Source organism: Dromaius novaehollandiae, chromosome 2 (genome assembly GCF_036370855.1).
Source record: "Dromaius novaehollandiae isolate bDroNov1 chromosome 2, bDroNov1.hap1, whole genome shotgun sequence".
Taxonomy (NCBI): domain Eukaryota; kingdom Metazoa; phylum Chordata; class Aves; order Casuariiformes; family Dromaiidae; genus Dromaius; species Dromaius novaehollandiae.
Window position 1 is genome coordinate 121918299 of NC_088099.1, and position 18259 is coordinate 121936557.

Consider the following 18259-nt stretch of genomic DNA (forward strand, 5'->3'; position numbering starts at 1 on the left):
CTGTTGACTCATGTTTGGTTTGTGATCCCTTATAGCCCTTAGTTTGTTTGTTTATAGAACTGTTCCCAGCCAGTTGTCCCTTGTCCTGTATTTATGCAGTTAATTAATCCTGAATAAGTATAGCATCTTGCATTTTTCTCTATTGAATTCAGTATCAGTATACTCTTCAGTATCTCTACTGAATCTTTTCTCATGTTTTCTATCTATCTGTATCTGCAATTTACTAAGATCATCTTGAATTCTGCCCATGTCCTCTAATGTTCATTCAGTCCCTCCCAGAAAATGGTATCTGTAAATTTAATAAGCTTACTCTCCATTCCTTTCAGGTCTTTAATGAAAATATTGAAAAGTACCAAACCCAGATATGATAGGCCATTAGAATTTGTCCTTTTGTGTGTGTATCTCTGATGAAGAAGAAACCAAGGACATATGAACATTAAGGTTGGCTGAGGACTGACAATTTGATTTTATATAGTAATCAAAGTCTTTTTTTGTAATTTGAATTCAAGCAGCAACAATAAATATTTCTCAAAAAAGAATCTGCATTTGTATAGTGAAAAGATTACATGTCTAATTTCTCTCTGTCCATATATGCTTTTTTAGAATTTTCGAAGACTTCACCTGTAATCTCAGAAACCCTACCAACAAAATTGTTTTTGAAATCTACACAATTTTGTGAAACATTTTTGCATCAATAAAATATCATTTTCAAAAAATCCCACACACATTTGAAAATCTACCAACTACCTCTAATATCTGTAGCTGAAAAAACTTTCAGACTAGCTACCAGAAAGTGCATCATTACCCAAAAAAGTGAGATGGAATTAAAAAAAGGGGGGGAGGGGAAGGGGAAAAAGTGAACTGATTTCAAGAAAAAATTTCTGATAAAAAAATCAGTGAGACTGAACTCCCAAGGGAAGATGTGGAAACTTAAATGGTTTGGATAGTTCAAACTTAAGTGGGCAAGTAACCAAGAGACTAATTCTGCCTTGACAGGCAAATGATCTTGGCTTAGGTCATCCAGAGAATTAATGTAGACACTTCACAAGTCCATAGCTGCTAGTGCTGAGGAACACATGATCTGCATTCAGTACTGCAAAGGAGGAAAGGGGGTTAATTCTCCTGAGATCACTATAATTCTGTGCCTGAAATTATCTTCAAGACTTAATACACCTTTTCTGAGTCTTTCTTACAGATTTCCCCTTGTTGAGAACAGAAGCAATGTTATTTTTTTGGTTTCTTTGAGATAGTCTACTTCTTAGTATAGCATGCTTATTATAATCTCTCACAGGGAGAGAAAAATCTTCATTCTTTAAGTTTAAAATAAAGCCATTCCTCTTTGTAAAAAAGAGAGTAATGATACCACACTGGTGACTGTAGCTTGAAGAATCTACTTTGAACATGTGAAGGAATAAAAACCAAATATGATTTTTTTCGTAAATGTCTGTTACAGGTTGTTTTCAATTTTTTACTTTACGTATTCCATGCAACCAACTGCCCTCCTATTCCTACCGTGTATATGCTATTTTATACGGATCATAATAAAATGCAAGAGAAAGAACAAACCACATGTGACAGATGGTAAGGGCACACTTAACATGCTATTGGGAAAAGTATTACAGAAATGAGGACTATTCAGGAGCATATATTGAAAAGTAGTACATTACACATAGGAGGATAGAGTTTTTATGAACTGAAGAAGTGTGAATTTAGCTTAGGTCTGGATTAACCATGATCCCAGAGTCACTAAAAGGAGTTAGCATTAACTGATTTCTAGAGGGAGGCCTCACAGGGTTAGGGATCTGTAGCTAGAGAGTGAGAAGGTGGTGAACTATGAGAAATACATGCCATTGGCCTATTTCCTGCCCCTCTCCCTCCCAGGCTGCAAAAAATCTAGCAGTCGGTTATCTTCATCAGTTTTGGTATTGTTCCTCCTCAAACCATGGAAGCCATCTTTAAGGCCAGAGACTGAGAGCCTGCTACCTGGAGGCAGCTATTTTGGGACAGGTCCAATCTTTTGGGAACCAGCACAGAATCAATTTCTTCTGGCAGATGGGTGCTACTCCAGGTTATGGACAGTGCAGGGAAATTCCTCTCTTTTCCTACTGCTTCCTCTTTTGTGCTTGAGAACTCTAGGACTGAGTGTCCTCTATCATTGTGACACTGTTGTTTTGTGAGAACAACTGAGCTTTGCTCTTGTCTTGTTTTAGTTTAATTTGGTTTGGGTGAAGGAGCAGAAGAGAATTTAGATAGGGAAATTAAGGAAAATTTTCATTATGAGGAAGCAGTATATAGCATCTTTTGCTCATATTCAGTTTCCCTGTCACACACGCTGTGTAATTTCCACTGAAATTTCTCTTGGATTAATTCATGACTATTTTATTTAAAATACGTTTTTTGGAAGTTATAAGGGAAATTCATAAAAATCGACTCTGCATTTATTCTCCTTCATGACCTTTATCTGCCTACATGATAAGCTTGTTGGAAAAGAGAATGTCTTTTACTAAATGTTTGTATGTAGTGTGACAGAGTGGGTCTCAGATCTCAAGTTGGACCCTAGACACTTTTGTAATGATTATAAAAAAAGTCTTTGCTAGTAGAGGGCCTATCTATATTTATATATCAGGATTTGCCTCCTGTTTTTTTTTTCTTTTTCCTTTAGAAGTTTAGAGTGTTCTTTGCTAGTCACTCAAGTACTAAATATTTAGCATCAATTCATATGAAAGTTGCTTTGATCTTCATGTAAATAAACAGGCTCTCTTTCTCCCATAGGGCTCTTTCTTGAAAATGATTTCTTTCATCAAGTAGTTTGTCGCATCTCTGTGAACATCAGTACTGTTTCCTTCAGAACTTCAAACAAATATTTCCTGCACGTTTACAGGAAACATATTAAACACTATAAATGGCAACCTGCCTTGCACCTCATTCAACAGTTAAAGAAGCTTGGGCAACTGAGTGACACAGCCCTCTCCCGACATTCTAGCAGACAGATGGCATATATGTAACATCTCTTCTGTAATAGTGTTAACAATCACACACATCTGTATAATATATTATACATATATATACATATATATACATATATATAATATACTATATATATAGTTATGGATCTACATTCACAGACATATGAATTTCTCTTTCCTGCATGCAGCCTGAATGTTTTCATACTGTTAGTATATATTTTATATTTTGCACTTAGAGTTGCTTGTACTGGAGAATCCCAAAGCACAACAATCCTGCTAAGACTGTCATTCAAGGGTAGATCCCTTAGGGACAGGAGGGTAAGCTAACAGAAACATAACAAATTGGTAAGATAGGAAGGATAGAAAACCCATCAACGTGGAATTTTACACCTATGAAAATGTCTGTAGTGTTTTTAGTCCCCCTCCAAAGCAGACAGTAATCTTTGAGGATTGCCTCCTCCCTCTGACCCCTCAAAAACACATCTATATCGAACTCAGCTTAGGGATGAAAGCTTAGTACATTTTGGGGGGAATTTACTCATGGAATCCAGTCTTATAGTTTGTGTGTTCCTTTTACATAAGATTTCCACTCATATAATTCCATTGTAATCATTCCATTACAAAGGTCTCCTTATTTACTTTTTAACATATGTAACCATGTGACCAAAATCTTGTCTTTGACATTTAATATGTGATGTATTGGTCATGAAGCCATGGAACAGTCTACCTCTAGTAGAAATAGTTTCAAAATATATTTTCTCTGGAAAATACTAATTTGTTGAGAATCTAAGAAAGAACTAAAGGTTCAAATGAGTGGTTCTTTTTCCTTGCCAGCTTTCTGGAATTGATTTGTACGATTGCCCTCTTCATCTTGTCATCAGCACTACAAATTTTGACTTACCATGAGGTCTTTTTGGAAGTTTTCTATAGACCTCATGGTTTCTTACAGGACAAACAGGCTGGTTGTAAAGCTCATTTTCATAGCTTTAGTGGCCTTGAGAGCCCTTTTTTTGCACTTAGAAAGCTCATCAGTTATAATGCCTGAGAAACACTGCAACGTAATCATCTCTGTGATATTTCCATTCTAACTCAATCGTCCTTTCCCGTATCCTGCTTTGGAGTTCCCTTTTGACAATGCTATTCAGGGTACAATTGTATGCTTTGCAGTCAGTCAAGGCCCTGCTATATAATTCTAGTTTGGTTAAGTGATATGAATATTGAACAGCTAAGCTTTATTATCTTTGAATGAAGGCGCTCTTTATTCTTCCCGTCTTAAGACTCAGTTAATATTCCAAATAAATACACAGCTTCCAAATAGGTACACAATTGGCCTTTAGTTAATCTTTAACCAAAAAAAGATTAGGGAAACTCCAGCCTGTTTGACCCTGTAACTCATTTGAATCTACAAACAGTTTCAGAGCTTTCCAGTATTTCCTCTCAAGAAGCAGCTTGCCGTTTGCCACTGTCCAAAATGGAATGTTCCCTCATTTCTGAATGAGCAGACTTACATGAAATATGCATTGTTTTGCAACATTTACATACCTAACCAACAGAACTTATATAAACCTTTTCTTTTTGCATCCCTAAACTGTGTAGATAATGCGCGTATATCATGGCTACCACTAATTTTCAGTGTAAGGACTCTCTCCAGCTTGATTTTGTTGTTTGAATTCTGTATATTACTTGGACAGTGAATGACTAATGAATCCCTAGAGCCCAGACAAAGGGAGTCCATCCATGATGGACTGAAGTGCCATGGAGACAGAACCAATATAGTCTCCCAGGCTGAGTAAGAGTTACAGAAGGTTAAATATGTTTGGGAAAGGGATGTGTCAGAGTACCAGATGCACTGTTCCTGGGCAGCGCTCTGTAGGACATTACAGAGTGTTATCTTTTTCTAGCTGCTCCCTGCCTTCAAGTGGACATTTGTGTTCACTGTAACTTAGGTTACTGAGCTGGGATAGGAAGGAGCTGGAGGCAGGACTACAGAGGGAGCACAGGGATGGCATGAGAGCTAAGCAATGACTGAAACATTTCCATGTGTACATACGTTGTTGAAAATTTGACTACTGTCAGTGTGTTGCTGAGACCCTTTCTTAAGAACTGCTCTGAATTCGTAACCATTATCTCATTGAAACATCTGGAAATGGTTTCATTTATCACCCTTGTGAATCATCAATTCTTGAGTTTTATCAGGAACAGGATACAGCTCTGGAAGAGACTTTGGATTGTTCCAGAATAACAATCCTATCTTGCTACAGCAGCGTAATATAGGGATTTAATGGTCTCTTGCAGTCTAATCTGTTTTGGTGTTTGGTGAGAGAAAAAATAAAAATGACCTCCCTTTCCAGAGTTATGAAAATGTATTAAGGAACCTAAATATCTGTTAACTTGTCAGTTCACAATATGTCATTTTAGAAATGATCTACTAACATGAGGTTGACATGATGACATATTTGACATTAATTTGAATGTTTTAAGGTTGTTTGCCTTTCCCTCAAATGACTGCTTTTTAAAAGCTCTGTTCACTATTTTCTCATGTGGATGACTAGGTGTTAAGTCTGTGACTTAAAAATGGATGTCACTGATAGTGCTGATATACAAACAAAGACATTGTCGCTGTTTAGATTTTGGTTGGTTAAATTTCAGGAAGGATTTTGCTAATATTGTGACTGAGCTGTACATTCTCATTAGATAAATAAACACTTTTTTTTTTAATAAATACGAAACTATCATAATATTTCCTGAGTTTTTGTCTTTGTCTGTGTGTGTGTTTTCACTGTTTTCCTTTTTCTTACATAGTTTTCTCTATTCTAGTTCTGCTGATCTGTGAACATGAAAACAGATTCAGGGAGATTCTCAGTACAATATAGTGAAGATTTACTTTTTAGGGAAAGAGAGGGGCTGGCTTTGTTCATTGCAAGTTTTAACTGAAAGACTAGTTTGTTTTATTTTTTAAACTCTTCTTTGTAAAACAGTCTTTGTTAGGAAGTAAATCTCCAGTTAACCTGCTTTCTAAGGCCACTTAACCCACACCAACTATACTGATGGGCTTATGCTATCCCTGTGATAACTCTACTAAGAGCAGTTGGGTTCCAGCACAGTTGGATTAAATTGTGGTGCATTAATTCAGAGTGGATGAAATACTTCCTTAGTATAATTCTGAAAAGGTGTATCTCCCTCAGACACACTGGATTTAGAGGTGTCCAAAACAGTAACAGTTTCACAAATACATCGTGAGAGTGGGAACAAACTCCTGCCTTTCAATCTCCTATGTTCCTGCTGCACCCTCCCTCTGCCTGGTGCCCTTCTCAGTGCTCGCCTTTCTCCTCTCCTTCTGTTCTCACTGCAGTGAAGTAACTGGGTCAAGCTAGTGGGTCACCAGCGATGCAGTATGTACTAGCCATGTGAGGTGGTGAGCCATGCAGGATTACATTCTTAAGTTTCTCAAAGCCTATTTTATTGGCCCTAATAAAAAATCTGCTCTCAATAAGACAGTGGGAAGAGGCAGCCAGTAAAAAATGTGCATATTTCAAAGGTGAAGCTACTTTTGAACTAGTAGATGTAAACTAAGTGTTATCAGTATTTCTAAATACAGTTCTTATGAAAGGACTTTCAAATAGAGCATTCCTTTGTGTTCCCTCTTACTTAAAGAGAAACAAAAGACCCTCCAAAGTCCAGCCACATATAGCACAGGATGCTCATGCTAAAAGGAAAAGAGATCAAATCTTTTGCATGCCATTTGGTATCAGTCATATCATTTTATGTAACGGGACTGACTTGTCACAACATAATGCACTGGGGAGGAATGACAAAAGGCGTTTTTTCACAGCTATGTTTGCAGAAGCCACAACACTTCAAATAAGCAACTTTAATATATTTATTTTCTTGTCAAAAGACCTGCTCTAAGCATAGCTTGAAAATATACTCTTTTTCCTGAGTCCATCTCTGGAAGTATAAATGTTCTTCAAACATACCTGCATCATACATATGGACATGATTAGACATGATTTCTCTACACAAGAAAAAACAACTTATGGTAGGTACAGATATTTGAGTTTCTACATGCTTATATAATAAACAGTATAGTACGTGTAATGCAGAGTTACATATGCTTGATACCTATGTATTAAATTGTGTAATCACTTTGAGTTTAGTGATACCTAGTGCAACAATTAGTTTAATAGTTTTAGCCCAAACATTCAAGTTTCTCCAAATTATATATCTTTTATTGCCACCAGAGGAAAGCTAAATGTTCTTATCTATGGGCATTTTCTCCATTCCCCAGCTTTTCCTATAGTGACATTTTTTTTTCCTGTCCCTCAGAAGCCCCTTTCTGCCTGACTTAAGCTAAACCTTACCACCCTCCTGTCCCCTCACCTGCTCTCCCTACCTGTCCTTTGTGCTCTTAGCTCTAGCTGTGGCTGCACTCCAAGAGATTTAAGGGCTTCAGTAAAAGCCTTTCTGTTAATCCCAGGCAATGCTTATCCCAGAAATAAGGTGACAGCACTAGCAACATCAGTTGATTCAAGGCTCCAGCAAGACGCCAGCACTTCAGCTCAGTTACGTCTAACACTGATGTACTGAGGAGCGCCTGTTCTTTGGCAACTGCATGGTCTTGTCACCTTTGACTTATCTTCCCAACAGTGTTTTGTCCTTTGCCATGCTGAATTGCCATTTCTGGAAATGTCACCTCCTGAAGCAGTGCAATTATGGATATAACATATCAGTGCCAAAAATGCATGATTCAGTAATTCACTGGTGCTTGAAAATGTCAGTTCTAGAAATACTCACTGCTTTCTTAAAGTTAGATTGTGGTGCAGGCATGTTATTCCAGAAAGAAGGGGCTCAGAAAGTCAGAAACTAGGTAATTTGTAATCCCCAGTCCTTCTAGAAAGTGTTTCTTTCTCCCTTGGAACTCCTTTGTCCCTAACTAGGAGAGTCTGAGGGGATTAGAAAGCCCAATTGCATTAATTAGCAACCTCATCTAATGATGCTGCAGGATGTGGATTACGTCGGCCCGCTATGCTAATGTTAAATTTGATCTGATGGTTTCGTAGAATGGCCTCAATACTTTTAGTTAGTCACTGGCATTTGACTTCATAGTCTAAAATCAACACCTGCAATTAGTTTGGAATACAGAGGGATTCAGCCTTCTCTGGAATCAGTTCAGATTTATATGAGTGAGAGTAAAAAGCTGAGCTTGTGATGTAATAGTAAAAGCATAATTTTGAGATTCCTAGCTGTGACACCTCAGGGAAATGGGCTATTAACCTTAGTGTGAAAAGGTATATTAATTTCACACACCTTTGTCAAGAACTCCATGAAAACTTCCAGTTTGATAGTCATGATAAAACATTTTATTGTTCTTTGCTTATGCTTGGGGTTGCAGATGTAGAGAAAGAAACTGCCTTAAAAATTGCCTTGGGTAAATACTAATTTCCTGCATGGAAGTGGGATCGGGACAGCCACTATTCAAATGGATTCAGCATTGAGTATTTGCTGTGATTAAAAATGAAAAGCTATTAATTCCAATCCCTGACCTAAAAGATATTGTTCTTTTTAGAATGGAGTGAAAATAGACCAATATTGAAGGTTCTCTATCCTTAACTTCAGTACCTTAGCTTTTTAAAAAACAAAACAAACAAACAAGGATAAGGATACATTTTACCTTGAAATTTAGTTTGTGCTTCTGGATTTAAAGAATGAAAATGTTTGAATTGCTAGAGGTTTTTCATCCCAAAGGTCATTCAGTTACAGACAGGTTGCTTACAAGACTGAAGATCACTGCTATTGAAGTAAATGATTCCAATAATGTTAGATAAAATACGCTCGTTTATTTTATATTTCAACTGGTTTAAACTCAAGATGGTTTTGTTTCCATCAAACATATTTGATGTTATTTTGCATTAAAAGAGTGGAGTTAAAAGAGGAGATATTTTCTGTGCTCCGTTTTTTAACTTTTGGTATAGACTAGTAAAACTAAAGTCGTAGTGATAAAGAAAGCCTCCATAATTTTTCTCCAGCGGGAGGAGAGGGGAAAAGAAAAGTCAATACTTGGCTAGAATCATGAGCAGCTTGTTGGCTGAGTTAATCAGTCAGGAGCCCTGCAGCTGGTCAGCTTCACCTCACCAATAAATGTCACGACTCACTGCTGTCAATATGAATTACCAGAAAATGTTTCCTAGAAACTAGGGATGAGGGAGCTGTTTTCCTTTGAATGAATTATACTGGCCAAAATGATACTGAAACAAGATTAGAATAGGTTGGTCTGATAGACTAGGCAATTATTTAAATGTACTCTGGAGGTAAGATAAACCATGGAAAATAATGCAGCCCAGGTTATAGAATGCAAGAAATTTGTGAATTTAAAAAAGGTCTAAAAGGTTATGATTAAAAGTTGATTTCCTAAGTTGCAACCAAGTTTGGTTTAGCTTTCAATGCTAAGAAGAGTATCTGAGGAAGCATGAGCTTTCTATATGAAATAAAATAATGCTAAATAAAATAAATAATAAATAAATAAATAAAATAAATAAAATAATTCAAGCAAATAATGTCTGAAGTTCCTCTGAAAAGATTTCTCACTGATTCACTCTCTCACTCTATACTTTGTGCAGCTACATCAAAATTCCTAGCAGAAGGGGGCAAGGGGAGCTCCCCCTGTGCAGCCTGTCATGCATGACCTGCCAACTGAGTGCAGGAGGCAGCCACTGACTTTAAAACTGCACATTTGGGACAAAAGGAGAACTCCAAAAACATACAATGAACCAAAATTAGTTTCGGTCCCAAACAATAAGGAGCACCCACCAATCTGTGAGCAGGCTGGGCAGTAAGCACTTCTGACATCTGTTAGCATAAATAGCAGTGAGTGGGTAGCTGTCTTGAAACAGAAAAATGGGTATTTTAATCACTTCTTCTACACCTTGTCCTCATGTGTTACATGTTAGGCTGCACCCAGTTGTTACCATTGGACATGACAGGATGTTGACATGACAACATGTAATTTGGGACAAAACAATAGATTGGAAACAACTGTAAAAATGTTATTTTTATGTACCTGCAAATCACATCTCCATATACTACCAGTAGTTACTATGTTGGTGAGAAAATGGAATCCTCATTTCATAGGCAATCTGGAAATTAAAACAAAAGAAGAGGTTATCATCACAGAATAATAATGATAAAAAGAACCTTCTTGCAAAAAAAAAAAAAATCTAAAAACTGAATTGGGATGTTTATTTTAATTGAAATATTTAATTTAGTAATGCTTAATTATTTAAATTTCAATAATATCAGATATTGTTATTTAATGATGCAGAAAATGAAACTGAACAGAGTAAAAATATTTCAAAAAAGGATTTAAATATGAATATCTTTTTTATTCTGAATAGAACGTGAAAAAAACTCATCACTAACCAAAATGTTTACTTATTTTGAATGTTTTATTTTTAACTCAACTTAATAAAATACTTCTATATTATTGAGGATACCAAAAAAACCCAGAAATACAATTCTAAAGAAAGACTATAAAGTGCCTCAATGAGAAATGTGAAAATGAAACACTTTAACATTATCATATTTTTTTCTGTAAAGAATTCTTGATGGCATTTACATGATTTTGTGAAACATTTTGATTTTGAGTGCCTTGTGCAATAGAAAATGGTTCTGTCAAAATTTTTCAGGCAACATTTTTTTATGTCAAAAATGATATTCTACATTAAATTTAATCCAGAATCACTGCTTAATCAAAACATTTGCCAGGTTCTGATACACTTAGGCCATTTCTTTCATTATCTGTGATAACTGTCTTGATACCATCTTCTTGCCTTTGATATTACACAAGAAATAAACATGATAAATTATAAGCTAGATGATCGCATAGTTCTGCTTAGAGTTTTGGGGCTTCGCTTGGTCTGCATTATTACTGCTGGTTCACTTTCCTCTGGGATTGCTTTTCTCTGGGATTTCTGGGAATCTGGCAGTCCCAGTCAGAGCGATAGCATCAACTGGGCTAGGCTGGTGTACAGAAGTCCCTGGCACAGGCCTGTTGCCTGTGAGCAGTTCGGCTGCAGAGCACACGCACCGGGAGTCCACCAGCTCCTGCAGGCAGCAGATTCCTTGCATTTGTGCTATAGAGCTGGTTGGTATACCTTGTCCCTCAGAGCTGCTGAAGAACAGCAGACACAGAGCCTTTCTGATACACAGACCCATTGTGCATGCTCCCTACAACACAAAAGCCTTTATCTCCAGTGAGTTTTGCAGGAAGAAATACAAGAGCTCTGCCTGTACACTTTATTGGCCCATGAGGTGGTAGCAGCTGCTCAACTCCTCCTTCTGGATTGGGATTACATCTGCTGCAATCTGATAATGCTAGGTAGTTAGAAAGGCATTGGCAGAACTTCTGATTACTCTTTCTTTGTGTCGTAAAGTAACCAGAGCATATCTTTTAATCTTGCTCAGCATCTTGGCATGTGCATAAAGCATACACTGGAGGACTTTTAGGCTAGAAAAGCTGTGTTTTGCTAAGTAAGGAGGATCAGATACCCATTATTGGAGAGCTGCAGCTGAATATGCTGGTTTTTTCCAGCTTTTCTGAAAGTGTGACATGAAAAAGTCAGGAAGAGGGAATATATAATATTTTTGAAGAATAGGCTAACTCCTGCTATACACCAGGAAATACACCAAGAAGGACTAACAGGAATCGGCAGAGATTTCTCTTTTTCCCATGAAATATTTCAGCTTCATTTATTTTTACCCTGCTCTTTCTCCAGCAAAACCCTCACTCCTGATTGCGTGTGCAATGATACTACAACTGGTCTGAGAAATCCTTGTTTAGGTAATTAGTTGAGGAATGTATGTTTTATGGGAGTCAAGGATGCTTCCCAGAATCCTAGAAGACAAGGATACCTCATTCTGGACAGATCATGACTCCAAGGTGCATTTCCTGGCATTATAAACCAACTCAATAGAGACCTTACCAGACACCATCTGTGGAAATAGTGTTTATAAGTTCAGAATGTATACAACTGTATGTTGCAGCTGTTTAGTAATTATGCAAGTAATTCATTTGTAAGGGGAGAAAATTTTGATGTCAAATTCTACACTTTTATTTGTTTTAAAGTAGGGCACATTCATTTCAATTCTATAATGTAAGTCAACTTAGGATCCTTATCTTGTCTATGCTTTTTATGTTCCACTCTTCGGAAATGTGTTCTCAAGATTTCTTTCACTTGTATTCCTCCTAAAAGCATAAAATTGCTTTTAGTTCCTTCAAAGAAATCTCAAAAAAAAGTTAAAATTAGAATGAATGCACTTCCAAATAAACAACACATATGAAATAATTTACAGAACCATATCTTGTCATGGCTCTTATTTAGAGGAAAGTATGGACTAAAATAACTGATTTGATGGATTTCATCTTTATTTCTGTTTGTAAACTGCTCATAGCTGGCAAAATTCCTGAATGTATTCTTTTTCCAAAATATTTTAAATATTTTCATGATTTAAGTGAACTTTTGCAAGTAAATCACAATGAATGTGTTGCAAATACTTAACTTGATGTTGGCTAACTGTATAAACCACACAACACTGTTTCCATACCAAAGTGTATGGACTATATAATGTTGACTGTAAGTGAAAGTCTGACACACTATTATGAATATGTTTTGATCAACTTTTATATTAAAAAAACTTCCTTGAATATTTGCATTAATTAGATGAAGAAACATTTATATCCTTTTAACTCTCTCCATGCATCAATACAAGAAAAATAAAAGATATGTAATTTTCTTCATGAGCTAAATGTTGGAACTATCACTTTTTGGCTCAGGGGAAATAACTGTGCAAACATTGTGGAGTTTTGTCTCAGTTTTGATTGGGGGATTTCATAACGGCTGTCACCAAAGCAGAATTCAAATCTAAGGTGGTGGCATTGAACTAGATAGGCAAGTCGAGACAAGAGAGAGGATCTCTCCTCTGTCTGGACCTGGCTAGTGTTATTAGGAGCCGTGGAGAATGTAGAAATGCAGCAGAGACAGACAGGAGCCAAGCAGTAAATTGACCCACTCATCTCCTTGTTGGAATTCGCCCAAAGAGCTTTTATTTTATACGATAAACACCTCCACTGTTCACTTGAAGGTCAAGTGACTGAGGATGTCTCACCACCTTCCAGTCCCTCAGTACTTAAGAATTTCAAAGTTAGTATTATCTTTTCCCTCCACATCATCAGCTTTTCTTTTTGAGCAGAGGCAGCCATCAGAAAACTATGGTTACAAATAACAGTCTGTAAAAGTCTGTAGATAGTCCATTCTTACAAATTTCAGTCTAACACTGCAGGCAATAAATCAATGCTTTGCCCTTATGTAGCATCATTTATCAGTAATGTCAAAGTTCCCTGGCAACATTATCCTACTGTAAAGAGGAATGTGAACCCCTGGGGACAGTCTTGGGAGACTGCAAAGGCAACATTCGTGGAACAGACATTACATGAAATAAAAAGCAAGCCAGAGTCTCACCTCCTCTCATTCTTCTTCCAGGATGACCTGTGCCACTGGCAGAGTAGAGAGAAAACAACTTTCATGCATCTTCAATGACAAGAGAGTTTTCTTATATTCATCCTGCAATGGATAGTCAAGTAGCAGCCAGAACAATTAACCCAGCCTTGCGAGAGCAACTGTGAAGTAAGAATACATTTCTGTAGGTAACCCAGCAAGATCATGCCTGAATCTGAAATGAAATTGGAAGTTGCACACTAATCTTTGGACAGTAGTTACTTCCCATTTCCTGAGTATCCTGTGCTGTATCTAATATAAAAAAAAGGCAAAGGGCATGATAAAACAGAGGCATTGCTTTCAACCACTTGTTCTAAAGACATGGATCAGCCCACTGAGGGTATTCTAAGGACAGTAAAGCAAAGAAATACAAAGTTTGTGTGTGACACCTTCCCTCCAGAGACCACTGTAAGAGCAGAAACCATCAACTGAAGCTGTATCCTGAGGGAGCAGAAGAAGGACTGGTTTGCTGAAGGCCACCTAAGAATCACAGGACTCATTCAAGGATCCAACAGTGCGATTACATTGCTTTCTACATCACATTATCACTATGTTCAGCAAAACATATAAACATTATAAATGCTAAAGATATAAATTTATGAGAACTAAAGCTACATTAACACAATAAGTGTTCCCTAGACTCAAAAATACTAGAAATAAAACATCATTTTTTTACGCATGTGCAACATGACTGTATATTTAAATAAGTGTTTCTTTGTTAGTTATCTCCGACATTTTCAAATGAATAGCCTTGTATTTAATGTACTAGGCCTGCAGGAATGAAAATCTCAGTGTTACAATAAATATCCCATAATCATGCCTCATAAATTTTACTTACTCATTATATTTTATGAAATCTTTACGGAATATTGTCTTGGTATTAGAAGAACAAGGTTAGAGAGAATCATGAGTCAAAATATATACTCCTTACAGCTACCTGTAATGTGCATAGTAAGTGGTCCACTAGCACCAAGCCAAGTTGACAGCCCTTTCCATTTTATCATATAAGCACACAGAATTTGATGCTGAATGCAAAGTAATGCAAAGAAAGAAATTAGAGAGGAAATATGAAGTGTCATTGATTTGCATGTTTGTCTGTTTTTCTTTCTAGTAGTGGTTCCCTCACAATGTACTTATCCCTAAGGGAGTCAGTGATGCAAAGCACCTCCCTCCACTTCATCATCTGAACTACACCTATACCTAGCACACAGCACTGGAATTGTGTTTGATTGCTACGGTACAGCTTCCCTTCCCTTTCCATCTCCCGCCAACGCTGCAATAGATTAACCAAATCTGTGATCTATTAATCTTAATTACTCTCTCACCTGTCTCCTGCTCTTCTGAGTTACAGGGTTAAATATATATTTGAGGTGTGTTGGCTGTATCTGATTTTAGAAAGGTGGTTGGGATTCTTCTGAGTTGTTCCTTTAGCAGTGCTATCAGTGGTAAGTAACGTGTGGCCTTCCAGACATTTGCCATGTGGCAAATGATCAATTTATAAAGAAAGTACTTTGTATTGTTGTTAATATGAAAGTGCTCCTTAGCATTCTCATAATTCTCTCAGATATTCCAGAAAGTAGATCACCTCTGTCTGAGAAAAGTGTTTTTTTTTTTTTTTTTTGGAACATAGTTGCAGAATGACCTGTCAGTGATAGTGATGCAAAGAGAGATTTCTAGTAAGGGAAACTTGCTGCAGATTCCACCAACAGAGGAAGATTCCATTTTAGCTGGCACAGTGTAGCTTCTGCCAATAAATCTTGTGTCCTGAGTTTAGAAAGAATTGTGATAAAATGCAATATACACATGCTGTTCCTGGGAATAGATTCTAAATCTGCCCTCGTATCAATTCTCTTTTTGATTGATCCACATCTTAAGTTTGCCACTTCGTGTATTTCACAATTAAATCTTTCACTTGTTCTTGAATGTGCAATTAAATTTCCTGATGATGTAGATGTTGTTCCTGCAGTTTGTGAGCCAAGTCTCTTACCCTTTAAGCAGGTAAGGAGTCTTACTGCCACCAGGGTAACTCTTTCTGCGAATAAGAATCAGCCTCATGAAGGCTAAAAGTAAGAATATTTTTCTGGTAACACTAGGTTTATATTTACATTGTTGTGACAGCATGATCTCCTTGTTCTCATGGATATTTTCCTCCTATTCAAAATTTCCTTTTCCAAATGGCACATCAACACTACTGTCCTTAAGTGTTCATCCTTTCCCTCTCTTGACTGATATTTTTGGGGAAATTTGTGTATAGACCTCACTGTGGATTTACTGTATAAAGGTGTAAGACACACCTGATTATACACATGATTTCTTTGTGTTTGTATTTCTGGAACTAAGAGCTGCTTTGGGAGAATGACATGCTGCCTGAGAATCACTCTGATTCAAACTTTCTGGATGTTTTGGGTAAATCTGATGCTAGATTCAGTTCCTTTGTACTTTTTGGCACATTTTCCTTTTCTGCTACTCTATTTTTCCAGAAAGAGATTAAGATTTCATCTCTGCTTTTTCCTCCTGTCATCAAAATCCTTGATTTCTACCTTATACATTCACTGCCTGGACTGCTGTTTATACTCCTCCTCCTTCAAACTGAACTACTATCAGCATTATTTTTCTATCTAGTAGCTAGAGGTAGGATTCATCCTGTCCTGTGGAAATATCAGTCTTTGGAGACCAGAAACTTTCTGTTTCTGTTAATAGAGCTAGGAACTGAAGTTGTAATTTGAGCCAAATAAAATCCACTTGCATTTAATTTTGAAAATAATGGTATCCCTGTACCTCAGATAGCCTGCTCACACAGGACAGAATGAGAAATAAGAAAGCACTTGTGTTTCATCCCCCTGCCATTATAGCAACAGAGGAGTAAGAAGAAAGAAAATGAGGGTTTTGGTGAAAATTTGGCTCCTCCTAATTCACACACTCCTCAGTGTCATAAACTTCCTTCTGATAAAGAAAAATGTCACATTGCAATCTCTGCTTTTGGAACAATGAAGACATAAAGCACATTAGTACTGAAACAAATGTTTATCAGGATAATGATTACTCCAGCAGAGATGTGCAGGTAATTGCTTTTTTAGTTCATTGGCAAATCCAAAACACTGAAGGGTTTTTTGCTGACCATCTGTAAAAATGTTTTAAATTTTTTATAAATCCTGTAGAAATCACTTGTTTTGAGACCTCCCAAACCCCTTTTATTTTAATTTTGAGCAAAATAATTGTATTTGAATGTTGAATACAAAATCAAAAATATTCATATATGTACATAATATATAATACATCAGTCTTATTTCTTTATTAATATTTACTATGCTATTTAATATATTAATATAATATATAATATACTATAATGCATTATTATTATTAAATAATAGGTAGATCTTTTATACACTACCTCATTCCCTTGGGAATGTGCCTAGAAACAGGGACCCTCCCTCCCAAGTTTGGGCTTACTTTTTGACCCCCCTCCCCCCAAAAAATGAAAACCAAATTACAAAAAAACAAACAACAACAAAAAAACCCAGTCAATATCTATTCTCAGTTAAAGATGAGTTGAGAAGGAATGCAGAGCAAAAGAAAAATGTTTTCATGAGAATAATTGCTCGGAAAGACAGAAGGTAAAGCACATTTCAGACAGGAAACTTGTTGGAGGTGATAATTTTCTGGGCTCTAAAAAAGGAAATGAAAACAATTCAAAATTTGCTGTTCCCCCCAGAATTTTTATTCTTATCTGACAGTTTGGATAAAGAACTACAATGCCCACCAGTTCCTATCTGTAGCACTGACATGCATTCCAACTGACCTAAGTAACTGCTTGCAAAAATGCGTTTGCTGTTCCATCAGAAAATAAATCTTTTATTTTATCTGAAAATACACCATAAAATCATTCAGGTTGGAAGGGACCAAAAGAAGTTAACTAGCCCAATCCCCTGCTCCAAGCAGGGTCAGCAGTGAGGTCAGACCAGATTGCCTAGCATTTTGTCCAGTCCAGTCCTGAAAAACCTCCAAAGATGGAGCTTCCACAGCCTCACTGGGCAGCCTGTTTCATTGCTTAATTATTGTTAGTGAAATAATTTTCATTCACACTCAGTCTTAACCTCCCATGTTTCATGGGGAACACATTCGTGGCCCTCTGCCGAACTCACTCCAGTTTATCAACATCCTTCCTGTTGTGAGAGGCCCAAAACTGGATTAGGTATTCCTGCTATGGTCTAATAAATGCCAAGTAATGGGAAATGATTGTCTCCACTGATACACTTGCTATGCTCTTGTTAATACAGTCCAGGATGCTGTTAGCCTTCCTTGCTGCCAAGGCACACTGTTGACTTCTATTTAGCCCAGGGTCTGCCAGGACCCCAATCTGTTAAACAGAGCTGTTCTTCAGCCCCCACTGTCGCAGGGTATTGGTTTGTCCCACGTGAAGGACTTTGCATTTACTCTTGTTGAATTTCAGGAGGTCCCTGTTGGCCCATTCCTCCAGGCTGTCTAGGTCCCTCTGAATGACAGCCTGGCACTCACTGCCTCCCCATTTGGTGTCATATGCAACTTGGTGATGGTGCACTCCATCTTCCCCTCCAGGTCATTGATAAAGACTTTGAACAAGGCAGGTGCCAGTATATACCCTGAGGTACCCCACATGTAACCAGCCTGCAGGTACAGTATGAACCATTATCTGCTATACTCTGAGCCTGACAATCCAGTCATCTAATTGTTCACCCATCTATACCATAATGCCCCAACTTAGAT